A 12,601-nucleotide genomic window follows, 5' to 3' on the forward strand; every position below is an offset into this window, starting at 1 on the left:
TCCTCCACCCCTCTGTGAGTGGAAAGGGAAGTTAACTGTTTTTCTCTTTAGAAGTCAGACATCAACCAAGTTCAGGTCCACTACTAGGAAGGGCAAAGTATTATCTTTGAGTGAAGATTGAGGTGTTGATTCATATATTGGCTTAAACATTTCTAAATACTTTCTAAAGTTGAGATTTGCAACTTTAAAGTGATCACAGGACCCTGTATGATCTGAGAGGGACTAGAAAAGCCCTGGGGCCTGTTGGAGGTTTTATCAGGAGCACGGAGTTACTCCCCTACACTTCCACAGGTGACCCTTCTGAAGGATAGCAAGTAATGTTGTTTTGATTACACACACTGATTGTGCTCATTCAATGCACATTTGCAATGAATGGAATCTGTCAGGTAATTCGAGTAGTGGAGAGTTTATTCTGAGGGCAAGTACATATGTGTACACATATGTCAAAAATGTTTGAAAAAATATAATGCCATATGATAGTAATAGTTATCTATGGAGGGTGGGATTATAGGAAAATATTTTATTTGTTGGTTATCTGCATTTTCTAACTTATTTTTCTCAAAATAAACAAATACTCCTTGTGCACGTTTTGAAAAATTAAAAATGCAAAAAGCAACCAAGGAAAAAAATCAGCTAGGTTTGTAAAATAATGGTCCTGCCTATTTTATAATCTGGATTCACAAACCTTGCCTCATATCACATTCTGTCAGAAAGCCTGAGCCCGACAGCATGGTTATAACTCACTAAGGACCTGGCCCAGATTTCTCAGTCTCTAGCCTCTAATCTGTTTCTACATGGAGGCTGCTCTCTGGTGGCCTACTGAATGGGAGCTGGACACCATTATATCTTCGAATACGGTATTGGTTTTTTGGGACTGCCTTACAACTCCAACCCTGGGTTCCATTCTGAGAAAATGACCTTTTCTCCAGGTACTTGGCAGGAATCTGGAGAGTAACATGTTAGCTTCACACTTCAGGGGAAGCCTGCATCCCCTCTACCCACCTCTCTAGAATGCGTGCTTTACGAGAGCGCTGGTCTTTGCTTTGTTCACTGTTGTGTTTTGGGGCCTAAAAGAATGCCTGGCATGTTAAAGACTCAATATATTGAACAAATTTCTTCTGCATAGGAAACAGCTTAGCCTTTTATAAATCACACAACATAATCCTTAGTTTTAAAATCTAGGACAAAGACATCTATCCTTTGTCCCTCAAGCTCCACCATTATCATTCCCTAGGAGAGGAGTGCCAATATGTTAGTCAGAAACCCTAATAAGGATTGGGCTGAATTTTCTAGAGACAGCATTCAAAAAAGTTAAAAGCTCAAAGGTGAGTTCTTGAGGAAATCCCATTGGTTTGAGTTGCAGTCTTGGAAAATCACTGACCCCTGTCCCTGGCACCAGCTAAGCATCTGAAAGGGTTACACCTGGCCAGGCTGTAGTCTCAAGTTGATGATTGTCTGGTGCTGAGCCCCTTGAGGTGGTGATTTTATCCTAAAGTAAAACTTCTCAAGCTTTAATATGCTTCTAATTCCCTAAAAGCTTATTAAAGTGCAGATTCTGATTCAGTAGCTCTGTGGTGGAGACTAAAGTTTGGATTGCTAAGAAGCCGGCCTGTGGGCCACACTCTGAGTCGCAAGGACCTGGAACACTGGACTCCCTATTACTTCCATAGGCAGGAGCTGCTTTCGCCCCTGCTAGTAGAGTGAAAGTCATTTTTGAAAGTGGCAAGCTATTTAAACATTTCATACCCCTGTTTTATCATTTTTTAGATATGAGTGACGTTAGAGGTAAAGCCCTTTTCTTCATGAGAAAATGAGCCTTCTAAACGTCTCAATAGCTTACCTACATAAGGGATTTCTCTCAGCCCTGCATGGTAAACAGAAATCATGAAATAACATGGTAGCAACAAGTCCAAAATACCAACTCAAGATAGATTAACTTGACTTTTGAGAGACAATGACTATCAGATTGACTTCTTCCTAACATTTTATTATAAAAAATTTCAAACATGCAGAAAAATTGAGAGAATTGTAAATGGCCATGTACCCACCACTTAGGTTCTACAATTAATATTTGCTTCACCTATGTCTCCATAGGTAGACTTTTAAAAAATCCAATTGCATGCCTTTATACAAAAGACATCTAAAAACAACACATATTTGTAACTACGTGTGCTGATGGATGTTAACTTATTGTGGTAATCATTTCCCAATCCATACATGTACCAAATGATTGTATTATACATCTGAAACTAATATCATATGTCAATTATGTCTCAATTTAAAAAATAAATTCAGAAGAACCCAGAAAAGTTAAAAATAGGATTCCAAAGTCATTTGCAGCTTATTTTATCTTATTATGAGTTTGAGTTCTACATGTTTGAAAGAATGGGGGAAAACAAAAATAAAAATACTAGCCCTATACTAACAAATTTGAGGGTTCTTTATTATGCATTAATATCCACTACTGGCCTTCTCAATCTACTATTTGTGTGACAGCTCAATTTTGTTGACTCACGCCCATTTCACTCAGAGCTTAGGCCCTTTTGAAATGACCTACCCTCCCCAAATTCCGGGGTTCCCAGGCAGTGTCTCACAGGTGCTTGTGCACAGACCTCTCCTGCCAGACACTTGGCAGAGGGCCCTCAGGCACTGCAATCTTCCACTGGGCTGCGCCGCTGCCCAGAGCCCTCACCGCGTGAGTCCACTTGCAGAACAGTACTGAGCTCTCCCTGTAGGCTGCTGAGTGTCCTGGGGAGACAGCTTACTTACTTTTTGTTCTACACTCCATGCCTAGAAAGGTTTTTAATTAAAATAATCACTATGTTGCAATGAAATGACTTTTTTTTACATTTATATTTCCCCTCTATCAATCAGAAAATGCATTGGATACGCTTGACTGACCTAAATATGACCAACAAATCTAACTCAGCAATGCTGAACTCAGTATACATTAAGCAACCACTTGGAACAGAGTGGTTTAAAAGAAAATAATCTGTCTCTTCTTATGCAGATGCTTGATTTAGAAATCCTAACCTAGTAAAGTACTCCACATTTTCCTCAGTGTAAACCTAATAGAATCCAAACCTGTGAGAAGCTGGGATGCTACTTCTTCGTTCCCAGCACAGCTGGGGTGAGCACATTGCATATTTAAAACAAGCAACATGATCTGACATTAAAGGACTCTTTTTCTCTCTCTGCACCATTTTTGTCCTCGTTTTTACTCAACCGAATCTTGTCATTCTTATAATTTATTTTTTGCTATATCAAGTTAACTTATTTGGTTAAAATATCTTATTCATTTCACAGTCATTTTCTTAATTATCTTATTATATACCTGAGAAATGTATGTCTGTTCAGATGTTCAGACGGGTGATTAACATGATCATACCTGTGAAGATCTCATGAGCCAGTTGTAGTTGTTTTCACTGATTTGTAACTACTTATCCAGGCTGGAATAAGTCTTCAGGCAGAGCATGGGTCGTGTGGCCCACAGACTGCAGTCTGACGCAACAGTGTGCGTCAGAAGATAAGAGACCCTGTTGGAATAAAGCATCCTAGAAACTTGTTTGGAAAACAAAGAATTTTGAGGAATGCACCTACCATTCTGTCTCTAGACTGAGGTTCCTGCCTGCTGATTTACCCTACAGATAGGTCCTGGACTTGAACTGCAACGTCCAACTGGATTTTCCATCTCCAGTCTGTCCTGACCACTTTAGACTAGACAACCCCTACAATCCAGCTTGGCATGAACCAGTTCCTTAACCTACCCCATCACTACTGCTTCTCCTGGCTAAGAGGAATTTTGTACAATGAAGTGACTTTTGTATGCTGACAACAGCTCAGTTTGTCTGAAGTCTGAAGTCAAAGGGAGATTATTCTGTTGGCGACCAAGGACCTTTCAGTTCATTCCTGAATGAGCTTTTCTTCCAAATTACAACTCAAGGTGTTACCTGTTTTCCTGGCCCTGTAAAGTTTACTTGTGCCCACTAAACGTGGATAGACAGAATTTTACCAGCCTCTAGTTTCTCTAATTGTTTAATATACCCTACAATGTCTACTATATCACATCCCTAAAGAAACCTGTTCATTCATCTTTACATTTCAAAAATCTGGACATAAGGCCAACATATACTTATGCTCAGTATTTAATGGTAAAATTTAAATAAGTACAATAAAATGTGAACACTGTATGCCCATTTAAAAATGATAAGAGAGATGCTGTATGTGGGGGCAGGGTCAGAGAGGGACAATGGCGGTCCCCTCTGCCTCTTTCTGCCACTGGGGCCTGCACGGTCTGTCTCACCGCTTGCTCCTTCACCAGTTTATCTGCTCGAGAATGTGTGACTGTGATCAGCCCTCAGTGGGTCCTCCTGCTGCTACTCCACACCTGGGATCCACCCACGGCTGCTGGCACACCTGGGTTGCTCGCCTGGGTAAGTCCGGTGGATCTTTCCTGCCTGACCCCACTCTGCTGCTGGCTCTGCCCCTCTTATCAGTTTGGCTGAAGGGTTCGTTGTTTTCAGAATTTCATATAGTTCAATTTTCTGTGGTTTGGCTCCATTTTTGTTGCTAAAACTTTGTTGTTTTTAAACCTGGTTGTGTGAGAAGGCACCATGCTTCCACCTACGCCTCCAAACACGTAAGGCTCCACTCCTCATACCTAACGGGCATGAACAGATCAAAACATGGCTCAAGAACAACTCAGAGCCCCAGAGCCAATAAATTTAAGTGATGAAGAAATAGCCAAACTTTCAGATGCACAGTTCAAAACACTGCTGATCAGAATGCTCACAGAACTGGTTGATTTTAGTCACAAATTAGGAGAACATATGAAGGCTAAACTAATTGAAATGAATGGAAATACACAGGAAACCAATAGTGATGGAAAGGAAACTGGGACTCAAATCAAAGGAGTGCACCAGAAAGAGGAAAAAAATGACCAAACAGAAAAGGTCGAAGAAACAAAAATTTAAAAAAATGAGGAGAGGCTTAGGAACCTTCAGGACATCTTTAAACATTCCAACATCTGAATTATAGGGGTACCAGAAGGGGAAGAGGAACAGCCACCAGTGGAAAACTTATTTGAACAAATAATAAAGGAGAATTTCCCCAATCTGGCAAAGGCAATAGATTTCCAGGAAATCCAGGAAGCTCAGAGAGTCCCAAAGAAGTTGGACCCAAGCAGGAACACACCGAGGCACATCATCATTACATTAGCCAAAATTAAAATGGAGAGAATCCTAGAAGCAGCAAGAGATAAGGGGACAGTCACCTACAAAGGAGTTCCCATCAGACTGTCAGCTGATTTCTCCAAAGAGACCTTCCAGGCAAGAAGGGGCTGGAAAGAAGTATTCCAAGTCATGAAATCCAATGACCTACATCCAAGATTGATCTACCCAGCAAAGCTTTCATTTAGAATGGAAGGACAGATAAAGTGCTTTTCAGATAAGATCAAATTGAGGGAGTTCATCATCACCAAACCCTTATTATATGAAATGTTAAAGGGACTTACCTAAGAAAAAGAAGATAAAAAAGATGAACAGTGAAAAGACAGCAAACTCACAGTTATTAACAACCACACCTAAAACAAAAGCAAACTAAGAGGACAGCTAGATCAGGAGCAGAACCATAGAAATGAAGATCACATGGAGGGTTAGCAACAGGGGAGTGGGAGAAGGAGAAGGGGGGAGAAGGTACAGAAAATAAGTAGCATAGATGGTAGGTAGAAAATATATAGGGGGGAGGGCAAGAATAGTATGGGAAATACAGAATCTAAAGAACTTGAGACACGTGGTTATAAACTAAAGGGGGGAATGGTGTAGGGTGGAGGGGAATGAAGGGGGAGAAATAGAACAACTGTAATGGTATAATCAATAAAATATATTAAAAATAAAAATGATAAGAGAGAACATGACATTTGGACGACAGAATAATCCACTCAGGATGGTGGCAGCAGAGACTGATGGAGGAGAGGGGAGAGAAATGAGACTTGGGTGGTAAGTAAGGAATTGATCGTGCCGTGCCAAGGAAATTTTCTTTAGAGCTGGTGCCATTGAAAGACTTTTAATCAGGGGGATGTGCTTGGTTTTGTGTTTTGGGATTATTAAAATTTTTTTCAATTACACTTGGTACACCATGTCATATTTGTTTTGGGTACACAGTGTCGTGATTAGATACTTCTATAACTTATGAAGTGATCACCCCCAAAAGTCCAGGATGATGTTTTGAAGTAGTACAGTAAATGCATTGTCTGGGGAAGTAGAAGCCAAATAACTAACTGGATGGTTGTTAGCTAACCTAGGCTTGATATGAGGCTTTGCTAGAACCAAAGTAGCAGTGATAGGGGAACTCAAGAGTTGGAAATATTTTAGTTTTAAGTTATTGGTAACAAGCTTAGTAACGAATGCATATAAAAAGCTTTTGATCTGGCAAATGAAGGTATGGCCCACCCTGACTCCAGGGCGCCACATAGAAATTCAGTCTTGTGCCCAAGAGGACTGCAAACAATCAAAATGATATCTGAGCCATTGTGCTCCAGGGAGAGACATCTGCTGCCCAGGACACAGATAAAGAATCACTGGTCAACAGATGATGAGAAGCTAGGAAAATTACCAGACTGCAACTTTTATCTGATTAACATTTTCCCTGAATTTCAAACCCATTACCTACTTTTATTCTGAATTCCAACCTCCCTTACCTATACATTTTTTCCTTATGAAAAAGGTCAGCTTGAAATGAAATATAAGGTTGTCTTCAGGGTACATAATCCACCATTTTCTCAGAATGCTGGCAATTTATATAAAGTGCCCATAAAGATTCAATCCTTGGCCCTGGCTGGTGTGCCTCTGTGGATTGAGCACCAGCCTATGAAACAAAGGGTTGCAGGTTCAATTCCCAGTCAGGGCACATGCCTGGGTTGTGGGCCAGGTCCCCAGTTGGGGGTGTGCTAGAGGCAACCACACATTGATGTTTCTCTCCCTCTCTTCCTCCCTCCCTTCGCCCTCTCAAAATAAATAAACAAAATCTTTTAAAAAAAGATTCAATCCTTGTCCCTACTTATTGGTTCTGGTAATGACAAGCAGCACAAATGTTGACTTCTCTGATCTCTAAGAGGGTAGAGTAGACCTGTTAAATGGATATAGGAGCTAACAGGGCAGGGGGAGAGCCTCAAGAACAAGTAGGTATCCCTTTTCCCAGTGATTTCTGAAAAATATGGAAAAATAGACCCTCATGGTGTACAAATTTGATATTCTATAGAAAAGAGTAATTTAAGGTAAAATGGGTGATACTAATCAGTATGTGTGCTAAAAGGCAACATCAAAGAAAAGTTGAGAGGAGAAACATGCTTAGTAGAGAATGCTGCACTCTACAGTGAAAATAATAAAGAGATGTCTATCCCATTCGCAGACATTTTAAAAATACAGACGCGTAATAGCCTTTATTGGCAATGGTGCGAAGGAGCATGATCATGCAGTCTGTTCAAATTGGTACAGTCTTCTATGAGATGATTTAGGAATTTGTTAAAGAAAATTAGTAGTTTCACTTTTAGGAATTTGTTTCAAGGAAACAACCAGAAATGTGTAAAATTATTTATAGAGAGACTTCATGAAGGCAAGTTTCTAGCAGCAAGAAACTCTAAACAAATAAAGGTCAATGTCAACAAAGAAGGAATTAGTTAATAAATCATGGCAGCTCAGTGTAGTGTTTACAAGCAAGGATTCTGGAGCCAGACTATTTGATTTTGAACCCCAGTCTCATTGCTTCTTTAGTCAAGTTGTCTTCTGTGTGCTCAGTTTCCCCATCTATAAAACAGGGTTGTTGTAAGAATTAAATTAATAAATAAATACAAGAAGAATTATAGTTCATAGAACTATACCTGGCACATGCTAGGTGACCCATAAGTATTAATAATTTTCATGGGCCCTGCCTGGGTAGTTGGTTAGAGCATCATCCCAATATGCCAAGGTTGTGGGTTTAATCCCTTCTCAGGGAACATACAAGAATCAACCAATGAATGCATCAATAAGTAGAACAACAAATCTCTCTCTCCCCCTCTTTCTATCTTCTTCCTTCTCTTTCACATCAATAAAAAAATAATAATTTCCATGGTTAGTATGATCACTGACCATCCATACTTAGTGTGAAACACACCTGTTTCTCCATACTGGAAGAACATGAAGAAAGGTTAGTCTCCATTTAAGACCTTGATGGTGGAACAACAATTTTAAAAAAAGACCTTGATAGTGGGTAATATAGGTGGTAGTATGAGTGTTGGGGTTTCTTGCACAAAATGTAGGTGTTGGGAAGGAGAGGGACCAAGGTAGGGAAGAAAAATATAAAAAGAGGGGGCAACAGGGTAGTCCTGATAAACAGGATCTGTTTGACACTCTTGTCTGCCCTGGCTATGCTTATAGAATACCCCACCACACCATCGGTAAGCAAAGATTAAGCAATCAAGAGACAGACTTTTTATTCTCAAGGAAGTACAATGCTTAGGACAGCTCAACATTTAACAATAGCTCTGGATTAAGAAGATATAAGGCTTTCCTATGTTGGTTTTTCAAGAGACATATCAAGTTCATTAAGCGTTGTTTTTTACATTCCTGTCATGGTAGGATGGTGACTGTACTTTGTAAAGATGTGAACTTGATTTAGTTGATAGCCTTCCCCTGAGTTTCTGGGTCCAGTTGTACAAAGCAGAGATTTAAAAGCAGGAATAAGCCTTACAGGTAATTTAGCTTAGGGATTTTCAGCCTTGGTGTATATGGGCTCTTTAAACAGACTAATAAGGCCTATGAACCTCTCCTCCAAACATTGTTAAAATGCATACAATGATAAAAAAAAAACAAAAAAACAAGGATCACAGAGGAAATCAATTCCATTGAAAAGGAGTTACCAAAAATTTTTTAAAAATTTGATATAATAGTATACAGGCTTCATTATTGCTGCATTAAGTTCTAACTGCAGGTCTAACAATGGCTGCTACTCTGAAGGAGCACTGAGTATATGTGGTAAGTTGAGAGATCTGCAACAACTCTTAATGAATGGGACACGAAAATATCAGTGATTTATACTGGTAACAAAGTCATAGCCACTGCCATACTAGAAGGGCTTGCATTTATAATGAAAGAAATTGCTAAATTTCAGTTATGAGTTAATGACAATGAAGGTGCAATTTTTCTCCCGTTCAGGTTTTATCTATCCATAGACACTAAGTTAAGGACCCTGATCTAGTATAAAGCCACCCTGTCACAGATTAACAAACCATAGCCCATTTTTGGGCCCTGTGAATTGTTCTATTACATAGCAAGCTAGTAGCAGATTGGAGGCCCTCAGTGGAGTGTCCAACCTTTTGGCATCCCTGGGTCACACTGGAAAAAGAAGAGTTGTCTTGGGCCACATGTTAAATACACAAACACTAGTGAAAACTGATCAGCAAAAAAAAGTTTCAAGTAAACTTACAATTTTGTGTTGGGCCACATTCACAGCCATCCTGGGCCACATGCAGCCCACAAGCCATGGGTTGGACACCTTCTAGAATAACGTGTATTCCCTTATTCCAAACTGCTTCCTGTTGACTGAAATCTCAAGGATCTAGGCTTGGCGGCAACATATAAATAACAGAAGCCAAGCTAAATTATCTTGGAACAAAAGTAAAATTTGGACTTAACACCATTTGGTGTTCTCTTTTTTATATATAATATATTTTATTGATTATGCCATTACAGTTGTTCCATTTCCCACCCTTCATGCCCCTCCACCCTGCACACCCACTCCCACTCACATTCCTCCTCCTTAGTAGTTCATGTCCATGTGTCATAAGTTCTTTAGCTCCTACATTTCCCACACTATTCTTGCTCTCCCCCTGCCTGTTTTCTCCCCACAATCTAAGCTACTTATTCTCTATACCTTCTCTCCCCCACTCCTCCTCCCACTCCCCTGTTGCTAACCCTCCATGTGATCTCCATTTCTGTGGCTCCACTCCTGTCCTAGATGTCCTCTTAGTTTGCTTTTGTTTTAGGTGTGGTTGTTAATAACTGTGAGTTTGCTGTCCTTTCACTTATCTTCTTTTTCTTAGATAAGTCCCTTTAACAGGTCATATAATAAGGGCTTGGTGATGATGAACTCCCTCAATTTGACCTTATCTGAAAACCACTTATCTGTCCTTCCATTCTAAATGAAAGCTTTGCTGGGTAGAGCAATCTTGGATGTAGGTCATTGGAATTCATGACTTGGAATACTTCTTTCCAGCCCCTTCTTGCTCGAAAGGTCTCTTTTGAGAAATGAGCTGACAGTCTGATGGGAACTCCTTTGTAGGTGACTGTCCCCTTATCTCTTGCTGCTTCTAGGATTCTCTCCTTCATTTTAATATTGGCTAATGTAATTATGATGTGCCTTGGTGTATTCCTTCTAGGGTCCAACTTCTTTGGGACTCTCTGAGCTTCCTGGATTTCCTGGAAGTCTATTGCCTTTGCCAGACTGAGAAAGTTCTCCTTTATTATTTTTTCAAATAAGTTTTCCACTTATTGCTCTTCCTCTTCCCCTTTTGGTACCTCTATAATTCAATGTTGGAACATTTAAATGTGTCCTGGAGGTTCCTAAGCCTCTCCTCATTTTTTTTTTTAATTCTTGTTTCTTCATTCTTTTCTGTTTGGTCATTTCTTTCTTCTTTCTGGTCCACTCAACTGATTTGAGTCCCGGTTTTCTTTCCATCATTCTTGGTTCCCTGTGCATTTTCCTTCATTTCACTTAGCATAGCCTTAATTTTTTCATCTAATTTGTGACCAAATCAACCAGTTCTGTGAGCATCCTGATCACCAGTGTTTTGAACTGTGCATCTGATAGGTTGGTTATCTGTTGGTTGCTTAAAAGTATTGGCTCTGAGGTTTTGATTTGTTCTTCTGTTTGAGCCATAATTTTTTGGTCAGGTCGCACCTGTTAGGTATGAGGGGCAAAGCCTTACGTGATCACCAGGGTGGGACAACCCAGTAACTGGGTTGTGATGCTGTATGTGGGGTCGGGGTCAGAGAGGGTACAATGGCACTTGCTCTGCTCTCTCTCTGATTTCGGTCTGCTGCTTCCCACAAGCAAATTGATCCCTTCTGGTGCGTTTGGGAAGGTGGGTGGGCTTGTGTACATTCTAGAACCCTATGGGTCTCTCCAATGAACCCTCCTGTGAGGCTGGGAGCCTCTCTTGGCACCTCAACCCCTGAAAGTTTTTCTAATCATGCTTTTAAGCTTTATTTCCCAGCATTGGGGCCCTGGGTTGTGCGGTTTGTCTGACTGCCCGTTTTTTGCCTGGTTTATCTGCACATGAATGTGTGTCTGCGGTAAGCCAACTGCCTTGCATTCCTCACTGGGTTTGCTCCTTTCCTCCCCATGCCTGTGTCTGCCAACCACCGCCTCTTCCTGCCGGGACCCCTCTCCCCTGGCCGCGGACCCCGCCCCTGTTACCGGTCTGGATGAATGGTTGTCGGACTTTCATACAGTTCAATTTTCTGTCTGTTCCGGCTGTGTTTTTGTTTCTAAATCTTTGTTGTCCTTAATGTTAGTTGTGCGAGGAGGTACAGTGTTTTCACCTATGCCTCCATCTTGGCTGGAAGTTTGTGTTCTCTTTTGAAAAAGCTTGGCCTGCTAACAGAATTATAATCAAGGCTTCCTGAGATCTAGTGAGGTCTGGGTAAGCTGTTTGCAAATAAAATTTATTTAGCCAAATACCTGGCCAACTAAAAGAGCCTCTTTGGTCTACTTTCAAAGTTTTTTTTTTTTTTTGGACATGCATGATTCCCTCATACTTCAGTAAGATCTCGATATTCATGAGCCAAAATTTTGGAAATATATTTCTGAGACATTTTCTGTGAATGCCCTTTAAAAAGATGCATCAGTGACAGGGAAGACTGTAATTAGAGCACTTATTCCTGTTATTACAAAGCCAAGCAAAGAAGCATTCAATAAAAGTTTTCCAAAGGTAAGTGATGTTTTTGGCTACTTGTTAATTATAGTATAGCTCAGTTCCTCACATACTATAATATACCATCCAGATAATGCAGCGTTCGTACAAAATTTGGTTTATGTAGAAGAAAACTTTGTTAAAAGAAAAGTGTTCCACAGGGTTCCTTCCCTTGTCATATCTTAGGCTCTCCAGTGTGAATTTCTAGTTAGTCTGTTGGTGAGTCAGCCCACGAATGTGCTTTTTAAAGGGCTTTCCTCTGTTCATAGTTGTTCTAGGCTGTAGTAACTATATTTTCTTTTTTTTTTTTTCATATTCTTGCTGCCCTAGTATTGAGAGGGGGCTGTGGCCTGGGGCAAGTGCCCCTTTTAGGGGTAACTAATTCCTAGTGGTAACAATTTGCTTGCTAGAATACCTTTGATAAGTAGACCAACCAATCCTGAGTCCACTCTCACCTGTCTTCTTTTATGAGAGTTCTGCAGTCTGAGACACCTTCCCCCACCCCAGTCACTACAGGGCCGGGTACCAGGCAACAGGAACACCCCTATAACTCAGAGCTTACTGGGGTTATTAAAAATATCCAATTATAAGCTTGTTCTGCTTGCTTACCTTGCATCTCCCATTCCTTCCCTCAAAAACTACAGTAAAGTT

This window comes from Artibeus jamaicensis, unplaced genomic scaffold (genome assembly GCF_021234435.1).
Source record: "Artibeus jamaicensis isolate MK-2021 breed Jamaican fruit bat unplaced genomic scaffold, CSHL_Jam_final contig_391, whole genome shotgun sequence".
Classification (NCBI taxonomy): Eukaryota; Metazoa; Chordata; class Mammalia; order Chiroptera; family Phyllostomidae; genus Artibeus; species Artibeus jamaicensis.